The sequence below is a fragment of the Bos mutus genome, chromosome 6, assembly GCF_027580195.1.
Source record: "Bos mutus isolate GX-2022 chromosome 6, NWIPB_WYAK_1.1, whole genome shotgun sequence".
Classification (NCBI taxonomy): domain Eukaryota; kingdom Metazoa; phylum Chordata; class Mammalia; order Artiodactyla; family Bovidae; genus Bos; species Bos mutus.
In genome coordinates, this window is record NC_091622.1 from 72,049,922 (window position 1) to 72,062,202 (window position 12,281).

Below are 12,281 nucleotides of genomic sequence, written 5' to 3' on the forward strand. Positions count from 1 at the left end.
TCATTGAAAAATAACACTGGGGATATTTTTCAAGTGATGGCAAGGAAGAAAATGATGTGAAGGAAACCGTCTTCCCCCTTACTTGTAGTTCATATTCACAAGGTGTCTATCCCTACCCATTTCCTACACTTCCCTTGTTTTTACAGTTATCCCAAGATGAGGTGGCCATAGTCCCTCTAGGGTGACCGCACATTTATAGGGAATCTCCCTTGTGGTTACTTTGTATTATCACAGTTCCTAAGGAAGTAGATGCAGACGAGATGGAGCTGAGCCAGCTTCCTCTCTCCAGCCTTCCTGTTTCCTTGCCTCCGTCCCTGCATCAGGGCCCCCAGAGAGCAAGCAATCTCTGCCACAGGTGACAGAGGCAGCTGGATGTCTACCCACAGCCATTTCCCCTGCTTCCCCACTGGTGAACATTTGTCTTACTGCAAACATCAGTATGGTCAGTTCAGTAAGGGTGGTCGATTACTTTTCCCAGCCTCTCAGGTTTTCAGAAGCAAGTGGTTCTGGCTGATGAGTTGGGAGCAGAAGTTGTTGAGCAAGATATCTGCAAAGCTGCTCAAAAGTGGGAAACAGGGACTTCCCAGGTGGTCCAATAGCTAAAACTCTGCGCTCCCAGAGCAGGGGGCCCAAGTTAGATCTCCCGTCAGGGGACTAGATCCCACATGCGGCAACTAAAAAAGATTCCACATGCTGGAACTAAGACCCAGTTCAATCAAATGAATAAATAAATAAACAAGGGGGAAGAAGCTTAACTGGGTCCCCTTTCTTGCTTATGTATTTTAAGCACAAACACACAACACTCCATCTAGTACAAGGAGGTATGTATATTCAACAGAATATCCATCACATAGGAGTGGAATGCCTGCAGGGGGCAGGCAGTCGGATGAGTGGCTGGTGTGAATGGAGGGAAGCAAATTTTACAAAAGAGGAGGGCTCTGTACAGTCTGCCCATGAGAAGGCGTTCTGAGATCCGTGTTTATTCACCTTAACTCTGCACCTGATGTCTCAAAGGAAAGAGATTGGGGGTGGGGTGGGGTGGGGAGGGGAGAGGAGAAAGATAAAGGAAAACAGTGCAGAGAGTGATTGTCAATAATCCTATGAAACTGCAGGATGATACACAGATAAAATTCATTTGGCATCAACAGACCCAGGAATCCAGGACAGCTCTCCTAGGCTCAAATCTTCTCCGTCTTCCCAGGAGTCTGACTTCACCTGGGGAGCTCTCGGATTTCCGGCAGTCGGGCAGCCTCGCGCTGCGGGTGATTCGGGGGAGTTCTCTGCCCGCGGTACCTTTCCCTGCAGATGTGAACAAGAACCCCACGGCGCTCCTACCGGAAGCACACGGGCTGCTGGCCAGCCCTTACGTCTTAAATCCAAACCCTGGATTCCCTTTCCAGATCCTCTGTCCTGGGCTTGGCCCCCACCCAGCCTCAGGGCCTGGGTCAGTCTTTACACAGCTGTCCCTTTTAAGATTCAGCAGACCTAACTTCCTGTTTAGGTTCTGTTCTCCCAGAAAACAGAAGGTTGGCTGCCTTTTTCCTCTAAGCAGAGGTGCATACAATTAGATGTTAGGTAAAACGTCGTGGTAAAAGAGAGATTTGACAGAAGAGCCTTGAAATAGAAGCCTCAGGAGGAGCCCGGTAGGCTGCCATGTTGGTAGCCCCAGGGGAGCCAGGCCTCTGGCATTCACGGCCCATGTAGACCACTGTTCTTGATTCTCAGGGCTCTGTGGCCTGTTTTAACCCAAAGGATGAGGCAGAAATGGTGATGGGTAGGTTTGGGGCCTGGAACAAAGGCCTGGGAACTTCAGCTGTCTGTGCTCTGGGGCAGCCTGCTGCTAAGAAGAAAGGTGGATTCCCCTGAGGCCATCAGGCTGGGAGGCAGCCCACGGCAGGTTTTAGAGAGCTTTGTCCCCCAACACTCATTAACCAAAACAAAGAGCTAAGACTACCATTGTACTTAGGGTTTAAACATAGACTGTGGAAATCCTTCTACAGAAAATATAAAGGAAAAATTTAGGAGGAAAGGTAGTATTTCTTCACTCAAGGGAAAGAGAGTGGTCTTTTGACAAATGGTCTTCCAACCCAAGCTTAAGAGCGTGTGCTTCTGCAGAGCTTTGTGTGGAATATGTGTTAAGGCTAACTGCATGCCTCCTTCTCTCCTTCACCCCCTCTAAAGACGCTATTGCCTGTCCCCTGGATTTGCCTAATGCTGCTCCCACTCCTGTGCTGTACCAACACCTGTAAAGGTTCCTCCCACCACTCAGTTGAGTTCAGTTCAGTTCAGTTCAGTCGCTTAGTTGTGCCCGGCTCTTTGTGACTCCATGGATTGCAGCATGCCAGGCCTCCCTGTCCATCACCAACTCCCGGAGTTTACCCAAACTCATGACCATTGAGTCGGTGACACCATCCAACAATCTCATGCTCTGTCATCCCCTTCTCCTCCTGCCCTCAATCTTTCCCAGCATCAGGGTCTTTTCAAGAGTCAGTTCTTCCCATCAGGTGGCCAAGTATTGGAGTTTCAGCTTCAACATCAGTCCTTCAAATGAATATTCAGGACTGATTTCCTTTAGGATGGACTGGTTGGATCTCTTTGCAGTCCAAGGGACTCTCAAGAGTCTTCTCCAACACCACTGCTGTGATTCAAAATCCCGCCAGTTCTTGTGAACCACCATGAAGTAGGGCCACTTTATAACTGTTTCCCAGTGAGAGCTCTTCCTTTCCTCTGAGCTCCATTCCCATAGCAACTCTAAAATGGAAAATTGATGGGCTATTAACCGTTTTGTATCATCATTTCTCTTATCTTGAACTGACGTGTAACTATATTTTGATTTAACTTTTACTGGTTTATTTTTTGTTCCTTAAATCAGATTGCAGCTTATCAACGACGGGAACATGTTCATCTCCCCTCAATAGAAAGTCAGTAAATATTTGTTGATGTCTACTATGCTTTTCAGCTGTCCCCAATCCAAGGGATGCAGTAGCTGCATTTTCTTTTTCTTGTTTTCTTTTTTTTTGGTATGAAACTTGAAATAGTGCTTTTGCAACATGCCGGTTTTAATTTGTTTTTGAAATTGAGATATTATTGACATATAACATTGTGTTTTTTATTGAAGTATAGTTGATTTACAATGTTGTATTAGTTTGTAGTATACAGCAAAGTGATTCAGCTATATATATGTATATAGACATATGTACATATATGAAAAAATATGTGTATGTATATACATATGTGTATATACATAAATACACATATGTATATATACAAATATATGTAAATGCACATGTGTATATATTCTTTCTCATATTTTTTCATAATTTTTTTATATTGAATATAGTTCTCTATGCTATACAGTAGGACCTTGTTATCTATTTTTTGTATAGCATTGAGTTGGCCAAAATGTTCATTCAGGTTTTTCCATCAGATCAGATTAGATCAGATCAGTCGCTCAGTCGTGTCCGACGCTTTGCGACCCCATGAATCGCAGCACGCCAGGCCTCCCTGTCCATCACCAACTCCCGGAGTTCACTGAGACTCACGTCCATCGAGTCAGTGATGCCATCCAGCCATCTCATCCTCTGTCGTCCCCTTCTCCTCTTGCCCCCAATCCCTCCCAGCATCAGAGTCTTTTCCAATGAGTCAACTCTTCACATGAGGTTTTTCCATAATATCTCTAAATGTTTTGGCCAAGCCAATAGTTTGTATCTGCTAATCCCAAACTACTAGTTTATCCCTCCTCCACTCTCTTTCCCCTTTGGTAACCATAAGTTTGTTTTCTATGTGAGTCTGCCTCTGTTTTGTAACTAAGTTCATTCTTACCATATTTTAGATTACACATAAAAGTGATATCACATGGTATATGTCTTCCTCTGTCTAGCTTACTTCGCTTAGTATGATGATTTCTAGACCTATCAATGTTGCTGCAAATGACATCATTTCATTCTTTTTTATGGCTGAGTAATATTTCATTGTAACATTATAGTCGTTTTCTATTTTCTTTTTAAAGTTTCCAGTTCCTATTAAAATGGTTGTAATGAGGATTCCCTGATGGCTCAAGAATCCACCTGCTAATGCAGAAAATTCAGGTTTGATCCCTGACCTGGGAAGATCCCACATCAGTTCAGTTCAGTTCAGTCGCTCAGTCGTGTCCGACGCTTTGCGACCCCATGAATTGCAGCACGCCAGGCCTCCCTGTCCATCACCAACTCCCGGAGTTCACTCAGACTCACATCCATCGAGTCAGTGGTGCCATCCAGCCATCTCATCCTCTGTTGTCCCCTTCTCCTCCTGCCCCCAATCCCTCCCAGCATCAGAGTCTTTTCCAATGAGTCAACTCTTCACATGAGGTGGCCAAAGTACTGGAGTTTCAGCTTTAGCATCATTCCTTCCAAAGAAATCCCAGGGCTGATCTCCTTCAGAATGGACTGGTTGGATCTCCTTGCAGTCCAAGGGACTCTCAAGAGTCTTCTCCAACACCACAGTTCAAAAGCATCAATTCTTCAGTGCTCAGCCTTCTTCACAGTCCAACTCTCACATCCATCCATGACGACTGGAAAAACCATAGCCTTGACTAGACGAACCTTTGTTGGCAAAGTAATGTCTCTGCTTTTGAATATGCTATCTAGGTTGGTCATAACTTTCCTTCCAAGGAGTAAGCGTCTTTTAATTTTATGGCTGCAGCCACCATCTGCAGTGATTTTGGAGCCCCCAAAAATAAAGTCTGACTCTGTTTCCACTGTTTCCCCATCTATTTCCCATGAAGTGATGGGACCAGATGCCATGATCTTCGTTTTCTGAATGTTGAGCTTTAAGCCAACTTTTTCACTCTCCTCTTTCACTTTCATCGACTCTTTAGTTCTTCTTCACTTTCTGCCATAAGGGTGGTGTCATCTGCATACCTGAGGTTATTGATATTTCTCCCGGCAATCTTGATTCCAGCTTGTGCTTCTTCCAGTCCAGCGTTTCTCATGACGTACCCTGCACAGAAGTTAAATAAGCAGGGTGACAATATACAGCCTTGACGTACTCCTTTTCCTATTTGGAACCAGTCTGTTGTTCCATGTCCAGTTCTAACTGTTGCTCCCTGACCTGCATAAAGATTTCTCAAGAGGCAGGTCAGGTGGTCTGGGGCAACTAAGCCCATGTGCCACAATTGCTGAGTCAGTACTCTAGAACCCTCGAGCTGCAATAAGAGAAACCACTGTAACGAGAAGCCTGTACTGCAGTGAAGAGTAGCCCCCACTTGCTGCAATTGGAGAAAAAGCCCACATAGCAAGAAAAACCCAGCACAGCCAAAAATAAATTTTAAAATAAAAATTATATTTAAAATATGATTGTAATGATTTTAACCTCTTGCCTGAGATTGAGGGGGTTCCTGGGAAGTGGGACCTTCACCACTAAAACTGGCAAGGTCTCTTGCACACCAAGATGAGTTGTCTACCCTCCTTCTACAAGTTACTGCCATATCTAATTCACTTGGTGCCCCACCCAAGTTTCAACTGCAGAAACTACAGAACAGGTGCCTAATCCTATTTTCACATAAGCTGCCTCTGCATACTATAAAGTCCAAGCAAGTGGTCTCCTAAACGAGTTTCAACATCATTTACATTTGATAGGAAGGTTTTTTGAAAACTACTTGTGGTAATTATATGTTAGCATAATGATGGTTGTTTTCATAGCAACACTTATAAAAAGGAAGATTAAAAACTTGCTGGATTTTCTCCAGTGTGGTTCTAGAGAGGGAAGTGATATGGCAAGCACATGCAGTCCAGAGCCCAGAGTTTACTCTAGTCCATTTGGCAGCAAAGCAAGTCCAGCACTTCACTCATACCTTCATTATAGCATTTATTACATCACATTGTATTCATTTCTTAACATGTCACTCTTTATGCCCCAGTACTATGAGCTTCTTAAGACACAGACAGGTGTATTTATGACAATGTTTATTAAAAATGTATATAATATACCAAATAGTGTTCTCTGCTTTTACAAATGTTAACTCATTAAATCCTCATATCTCTTATCAGATAGATGCCATTTTATGGATGAGGAAACTGAGGCACAAAGAAGTGAAGTAACTTGCCAAGCTAGTAAGTGACAGAGTTGGGATTTGAATCCAGGCAGTCTGGCTCCAAAATGTGCTTCAACCATGACACAAGCCTGTCTAGCTGTTATTTATTGTTGTATCCGCAGCACCTAGACCCACCCCTGACCTTAGACTCAATGAATATGTATTAGAGAATGAATAAATGAACAACTATCATATGTAAGACAATCATATGTCCAGGATATTATTGGAGAGTTTTAATTTTAAACATTCTGCCATATTTTCAAAACATGTACTTGGACCGTGCATCAGACGATATATCTAGATTTAGGGGTCAGAAACTGTAGCACAGTTTCCATAATATTATGAATTCCATTTATTCTAAGTTCAAATTGATATTCTTAGTCCAAAAAATTATGATGCCAGGAATGAGGTGCTTTGGATAACAATTTTCAAATACCAGATATTGGAAAAATATCAAGTGTTCTTTGTTCTTATTTACTGTGATCAAGTTTGAAGCTGAAATAGTAATGAAAATATCCATTCTATATGATTTTGTAAGGATTTCGGTCAAAGAATTTGAGAGAAGATATAAGAAGGCATCTTCTTAGATCTGTTATTATTAGATGTAAAAACACTTGGAAAATCTTAGAAGGGTTGCCTGGCCAGGAATGTACTTTGTTAAGAAAGAGGCTGCTATCTCATGTTTCAATCTGGTCTCCAGAATATTTTCAGCTAAGACTACCAGGTCCAGAAAATTATCTCCAGCAATGATTCTTAAAGTATGCTCCCTAACCAGCAGAACTTCCAAAAAACTTGCTAGAAACACAAATTCTAGACCCCACTCTGGACCTAAAGAATCAGAAATTCTGGGGTGGGGTGCAGCAACCTGTTTTAACAACAAGCCCTCCAGGTGATTCTGATGCCAGCTAAAGTTTAAGAATTACAGATCTACAGTAACTAAACTTGGTTTGTTTTTAACTTAATTCTTTAAAAAACAAAGATGATTTGAGAATAAGTGAACCAGTCTTTGAGGTGAACTAAACACAAAATTGTTGAGTTAGAAATGAAAACAAACATATATATTCACACTTGTTGTATGTGACAGTGTGACCCAAGTTTCAAAAGTCCACAAAGGGCTGAGAGGTGTGTTCATCTCACATTTAATCAGAGCCTGCAGCAAAAGCCTTCCATCTGTCTCAGTGGTCCTATTATTTCATACCATCCCACCAAGGGGAAAAGGTTTCCTAAGACTGAACTGGTGGCTCCTAGTATATGGTTCTTTCTTTTCTTTCCTTTATACCATGGCCCCCTCTTCCCAGGCGCAGATTTTGTCCCTGAAGGAGCTGGAAGCCAAGGTGCTTAAAATCAGCCACCCCTAGAACACTGCTTCCTGGGGACAGTCTCAAGTCCCAATTATCAGTCCAGCTGGCTCTATAGAGGGTCCTACTGTCTCTCTTCTCAGTCTGTTCTTCTAGGCTCACAGTCATACATCCAATTTCTACATGCCTGAACTGCAGCTCTACTGGATTCTACCTCTTTCTCACAGCGTTTCTGGATCCCACGTAAAATGAGGGGTGTGTTTGGATGTCCATGTTCATCTGTATCCCCGAGTGTGGCAAAATAGTTTAAAAGCTTTCAGAAACATCTACATAATTCTACCTGGGTACAGTATGAACCCCGCCCCCCCCCCCCGCTTTTCTGTCAACATAGTCTATATTTTTTGCTTGTACTCTTCAGTGGCTACATCATTCTTTTGGGGAAGGAACAATGCAAGACTTCTATGCTGGCCACTGAACATTTGGTCTCAGGTCAAATGTCAGGCCGAGAACAGAACTGAATGGACCTTCACAGCCTTCACTCCTATTGCTATTATTTATTATAAGCTTCCTTCATTTCCAAGGTGCTTTCTGCAATGTGCCAGCTGCAGCTGCTACTCAGAGGACTTCTCTCTGTATGATTTTTGCTCTGTTTTTATATGACAGGGGTGACAGGGACTGACTTTTGGTAGGAAGAGAACAAATTCAAGTTGTTCAAGCAACACCTCAACACCTAGAACATCTCCCCCAGTGAGCAGGAGACATTGACCTCATTGTTTTTTTCTGAGTGACACTATCAAATTCAACATTTTGAGTTTGCTCAACATTTTGAGCGGCTCAACATTTTCCATTTAACAATTTCAGGCCCACTATGTGTGGGCTTCACTTGGCTTAGGAACAGAAGAATATCTGTGTGCAAGGCTTGATGAATGAGCTGTTGGGCAATGGATGGTTACCCATTTAGGAAGGTCTGACAATATCCTACTGTTGTAAAGTAAATACTCCCCAAAGTTTTATTTTGTAGATCAGCCACCCTGATGTCTTATTTCTCCTACTAAAATAGTATTGAGCAAAGAGCCTGGGGTGAAGTTGTGATGTAGAATAAGCTTGACCTTAATAGCTCCTCTCATACCCATATAAACCACAGTTTTCCTGCTTCTAGAACCTACCAAGCAGATATTGTATTATCAACTCACTTGATGTACACTGCTAGAACAAGGATGCCAAATAGGTTTCAGTTCATGTGCCAACTTCGATAAGCCTGGGTAGGCTGCCAGGTGCAGTGTGTTGAGGATTTAACTCCAGATTCCCCAAGAAAGCATGCACGTCTGCCATAGACTGGGAATGTGCCAGATTTGCCTAGAATTAGCCATCCCCATGTTAAGAATGTAATATATTACCTTTCAATGGGATATTTGCACATTAAAAGAAGAATGTGAAAGAGAGCAGTTTATTATGACCAATGATAAGAGGATGACCGGGCATTTGTTGAAGGCCAGTGGGATATGTATTTTGGGGAATCCTTAGAAAGAAAGCAGAAGAAAGTGAAAGGGAGATCTGTTGCAAAAGAGAGTCAGTTTGAAAAGGTGCAGAGAAGTTGCTAATCCTAGCCTTGCAAACTACCATTTTATAGACTTATAATTAACTCTAATATTTTGGTTAAGTATAAAATGTATACAAGGTGTTTTGATTTGCTTTGCTGCTAATATGGTTTCTATTTAACAGCAACAACTTTCCAAGATTTACATTACACCCTTTGGTCTATTGTTTGTTTTATCCTCTGTGACATGAACCAAGGAGCCTGAGAAGGTGGTTTATGGACTGTACCATATGTCATTTTCCTACTGGATCAAGCACAGGCTTGGTGCTCAACAAATAATAAACTACTCGAGTTCTGCCACCTACTCAGTTGTTGTTGATTAGTTTGTAAGTCGTGTACGGCTCTTTTGCAACCCCACTGACTGTAGCCCACCAGGCTCCTCTGTCCATGGGATTTCCCAGGCAAGAATACTGGAGTGGATTGCCATTTCCTTCTCCAAAGGATCTTCCCGACCCAGGAATAGAACTCAGGTCTCCTGCATAGCAGGTGGATTCTTTACTGTTGAGCCACCAGCAGAGCCCTTATTTAGAGATCAACTTTTTTCCAAACAGGGTCTAAACAAGAAGCTCCTCATTCATCAGCACTGAAAATATCAAGTGCTTTTTGAGCCTTTGTTTTTTATGTTCAAAAACAGAAAACAGTAGCCACCAAATCCACTGCAGAAATACAAAGCAAAAGTGGTCTGGTGATAGCATTTTCTTAACAGAGTGTGCAATTTTCAGAGCACAATGATTAAAAAAAAGAATCCCAAATTTAGGGTCAAAAGATGTGCTGTGCCCTTTAGCTGACCATGACATTTAACCTGTTTCAGATTTTCTCCTAAACCATAAACATAGAAACAAAACAACCTCTAAGTTTCAAACAAATCATTCCTGGTTGACAATCAAAAGAGAAGACATCATGAATTGACCTCTGATTTCCTATAATCATAATGCTATTTCCTGTCACAAAAATCATAAAACTGATAGAAAAATAGAAAAAAACCTCCAAACATATGTGCATTGATTAAATATGTAAAACCACACAATGGTAAAAACTAGCAAATGCTTCTTTTGTGACACTCTACATGGCTTAGACTTGTTGCAGTTTATCAAGATACATAGTTTAGGAGACAAGTTTTCCTAATAAATCAACCCTATGCAAACAAAGGATTTCTTCACTCCTCCAAAGACTAACACACCACATTGTAAGTCCTCCAAAGACTAACACACCACATTGTAAGTTAGGGTTATCTGTCTCACAAATATTCATTGCCAATTTCATATGCATGGGTGCCCATGAAAGTCTTTGAGTGGCAAATGCCTCTGCAGAGTTGCCCTGCCCTTCCCTTCCTCTTCAGAAAGGAATTCATTCCTGAGCTTCATAAACTAGATTCTGACACTTCCATTCTGCCCACATCACACCCTTTACCCTGCAGCTTGATCTGTAAGGTAAATGCGATGCGATGAGCTTGGCATTTGGTCCCCAGACTTTCTTTTCTTGGTAATAACTTTGGTCAGTATGATGGAGTCTATCTCCAGTGATAAAGTTCACTGAAGTGGGGAGTGAAAAGTCAAATCATTTCAAATGGTGTCTAAAAAACATACTTGAAAGACTTTTATATAGTATGAAAGACTTTGGAAACTGTAAATAGCCAAGCTAATATTGGATATTATGGATTTTTCTGACTTAATAAATATACTCACTAGGGCAGAAGTTTTAGTCAAGATAAAAGACATTGAACCAGATGGGGACAGGGAGGCAGAAAACCTAGAGAAGAAAGGTTGGTGGCTTCTTCATAAACCTGCCCACCACAGAAAAGCAGTCTTCTCTGAGGCCTGTCAGGTCAGAGTTTTTTGTTCAAGTCAGATAAGCTTGCAGCGTCCTCCTCTGGAAGCGTTTCAAATTCCAGCTTTTCCAGCTGCAGTCTGAGAGCATTTGCCTAACTCCTATTCAGAGGGTAAAATTGTTTTTATTTGTCATCATTTCACCTAGGTCCTTGACTCCACATTAGCTCCAACTGGACCATTCATTGTTAGTCGCAGAAATAGTGTCTTCAAAGAATCAAAGCATTATTGTAAAGCAATTATCTTCGGATCAAAAATGAATTTAAAAAATTAAAAGTATGAGTCCTTAAAAGAGGTTTGCAAGTCAAATATGACTCCCAGGCCAGTGGCAGTGCTCTAGAGAGACATCACTCCGCTGGTTCCAGGCTGGGGGGCGGGATTTGCTGGAAGAGGCAGTTCCCAGGGAGCCACTGCCCCCTCGTGTCTCAGCGCTGGCCAGGAATTGTTCCATGACGGAGAGAACGCTTGGCAAAAGTCTGTAAAAGATCATTGGTGGGCTATTTCTGGCTCTGAATTTGTTGGCTCAATTAAGGTTTCCTTTCTTCTCATGGTTTCTTAAACTATAATCTTTCTTTTAAAAAATCAGTTTTTAAAAGGCATATTTATCATAATTATCAAAGTAGTATATATTCCTTGAAGATAAATGTGTACAATTGTTTAATTTTGTTAACCTTTTGATGTATCTCTTCCTTGTTTTTTTAAATCCTTTCCCATTTAAGGAAAACTAACTTTGCTTGGGGATAGAAAAAAGCCACAGAACCATCAAATCTAATTTTATCATAAATGTTTTGTAAACATGATCTCTTCCCCACAATAAGAAAAGAGACTTTTGAATATGCTAGAGTACTAAGACACACAATTTCCCTTTTTTTCTTACAAAATTTAAAATTAATTTTTTAATTTAAACATTAAACTTAGGGACTTCTCTGGTAGTCCAGTGGCTAAGATTCCATGCTCTTGATGCAGCAGGCCCAAGTTTGATCCCTGCTCAGGGAACTAGATTCCACATGCTGCAACTAAGATCCAGTGCAGCCAAATAAAATTTTTTTTTTTTAATTTTAAATGTAAAGGGTAGCAATTTAGATCATAAAACCTCGTATATTTTGCCTGTAATTTCAATTCTATGGATTAAGAATACTGTGAAAGTGAAAAGTGAAAGTTGCTCAGTCCAACTTTGTGACCCCATGGACTGGAGCCCCCAGGTTCCACTGTCCATGGGATTTCCCAGGCAAGAATACTGGAGTGGGTAGCCATTCCCTTCTCCAGGGGATCTTCCCGACCCAGAGATCAAACCCAAGTCTCCACATTGCAGGCAGATTCTTTACTATCTGAGCCACCAGGGAAGCCCTACGAATTCTGTAATGAATGCAACTAAATTCTCCAAGCCAGGCTTCAGCAATATGTGAACTGTGAACTTCCTGATGTTCAAGCTGGTTTTAGAAAAGGCAGAGGAACCAGAGATCAAATTGCCAACATCCGATGGATCA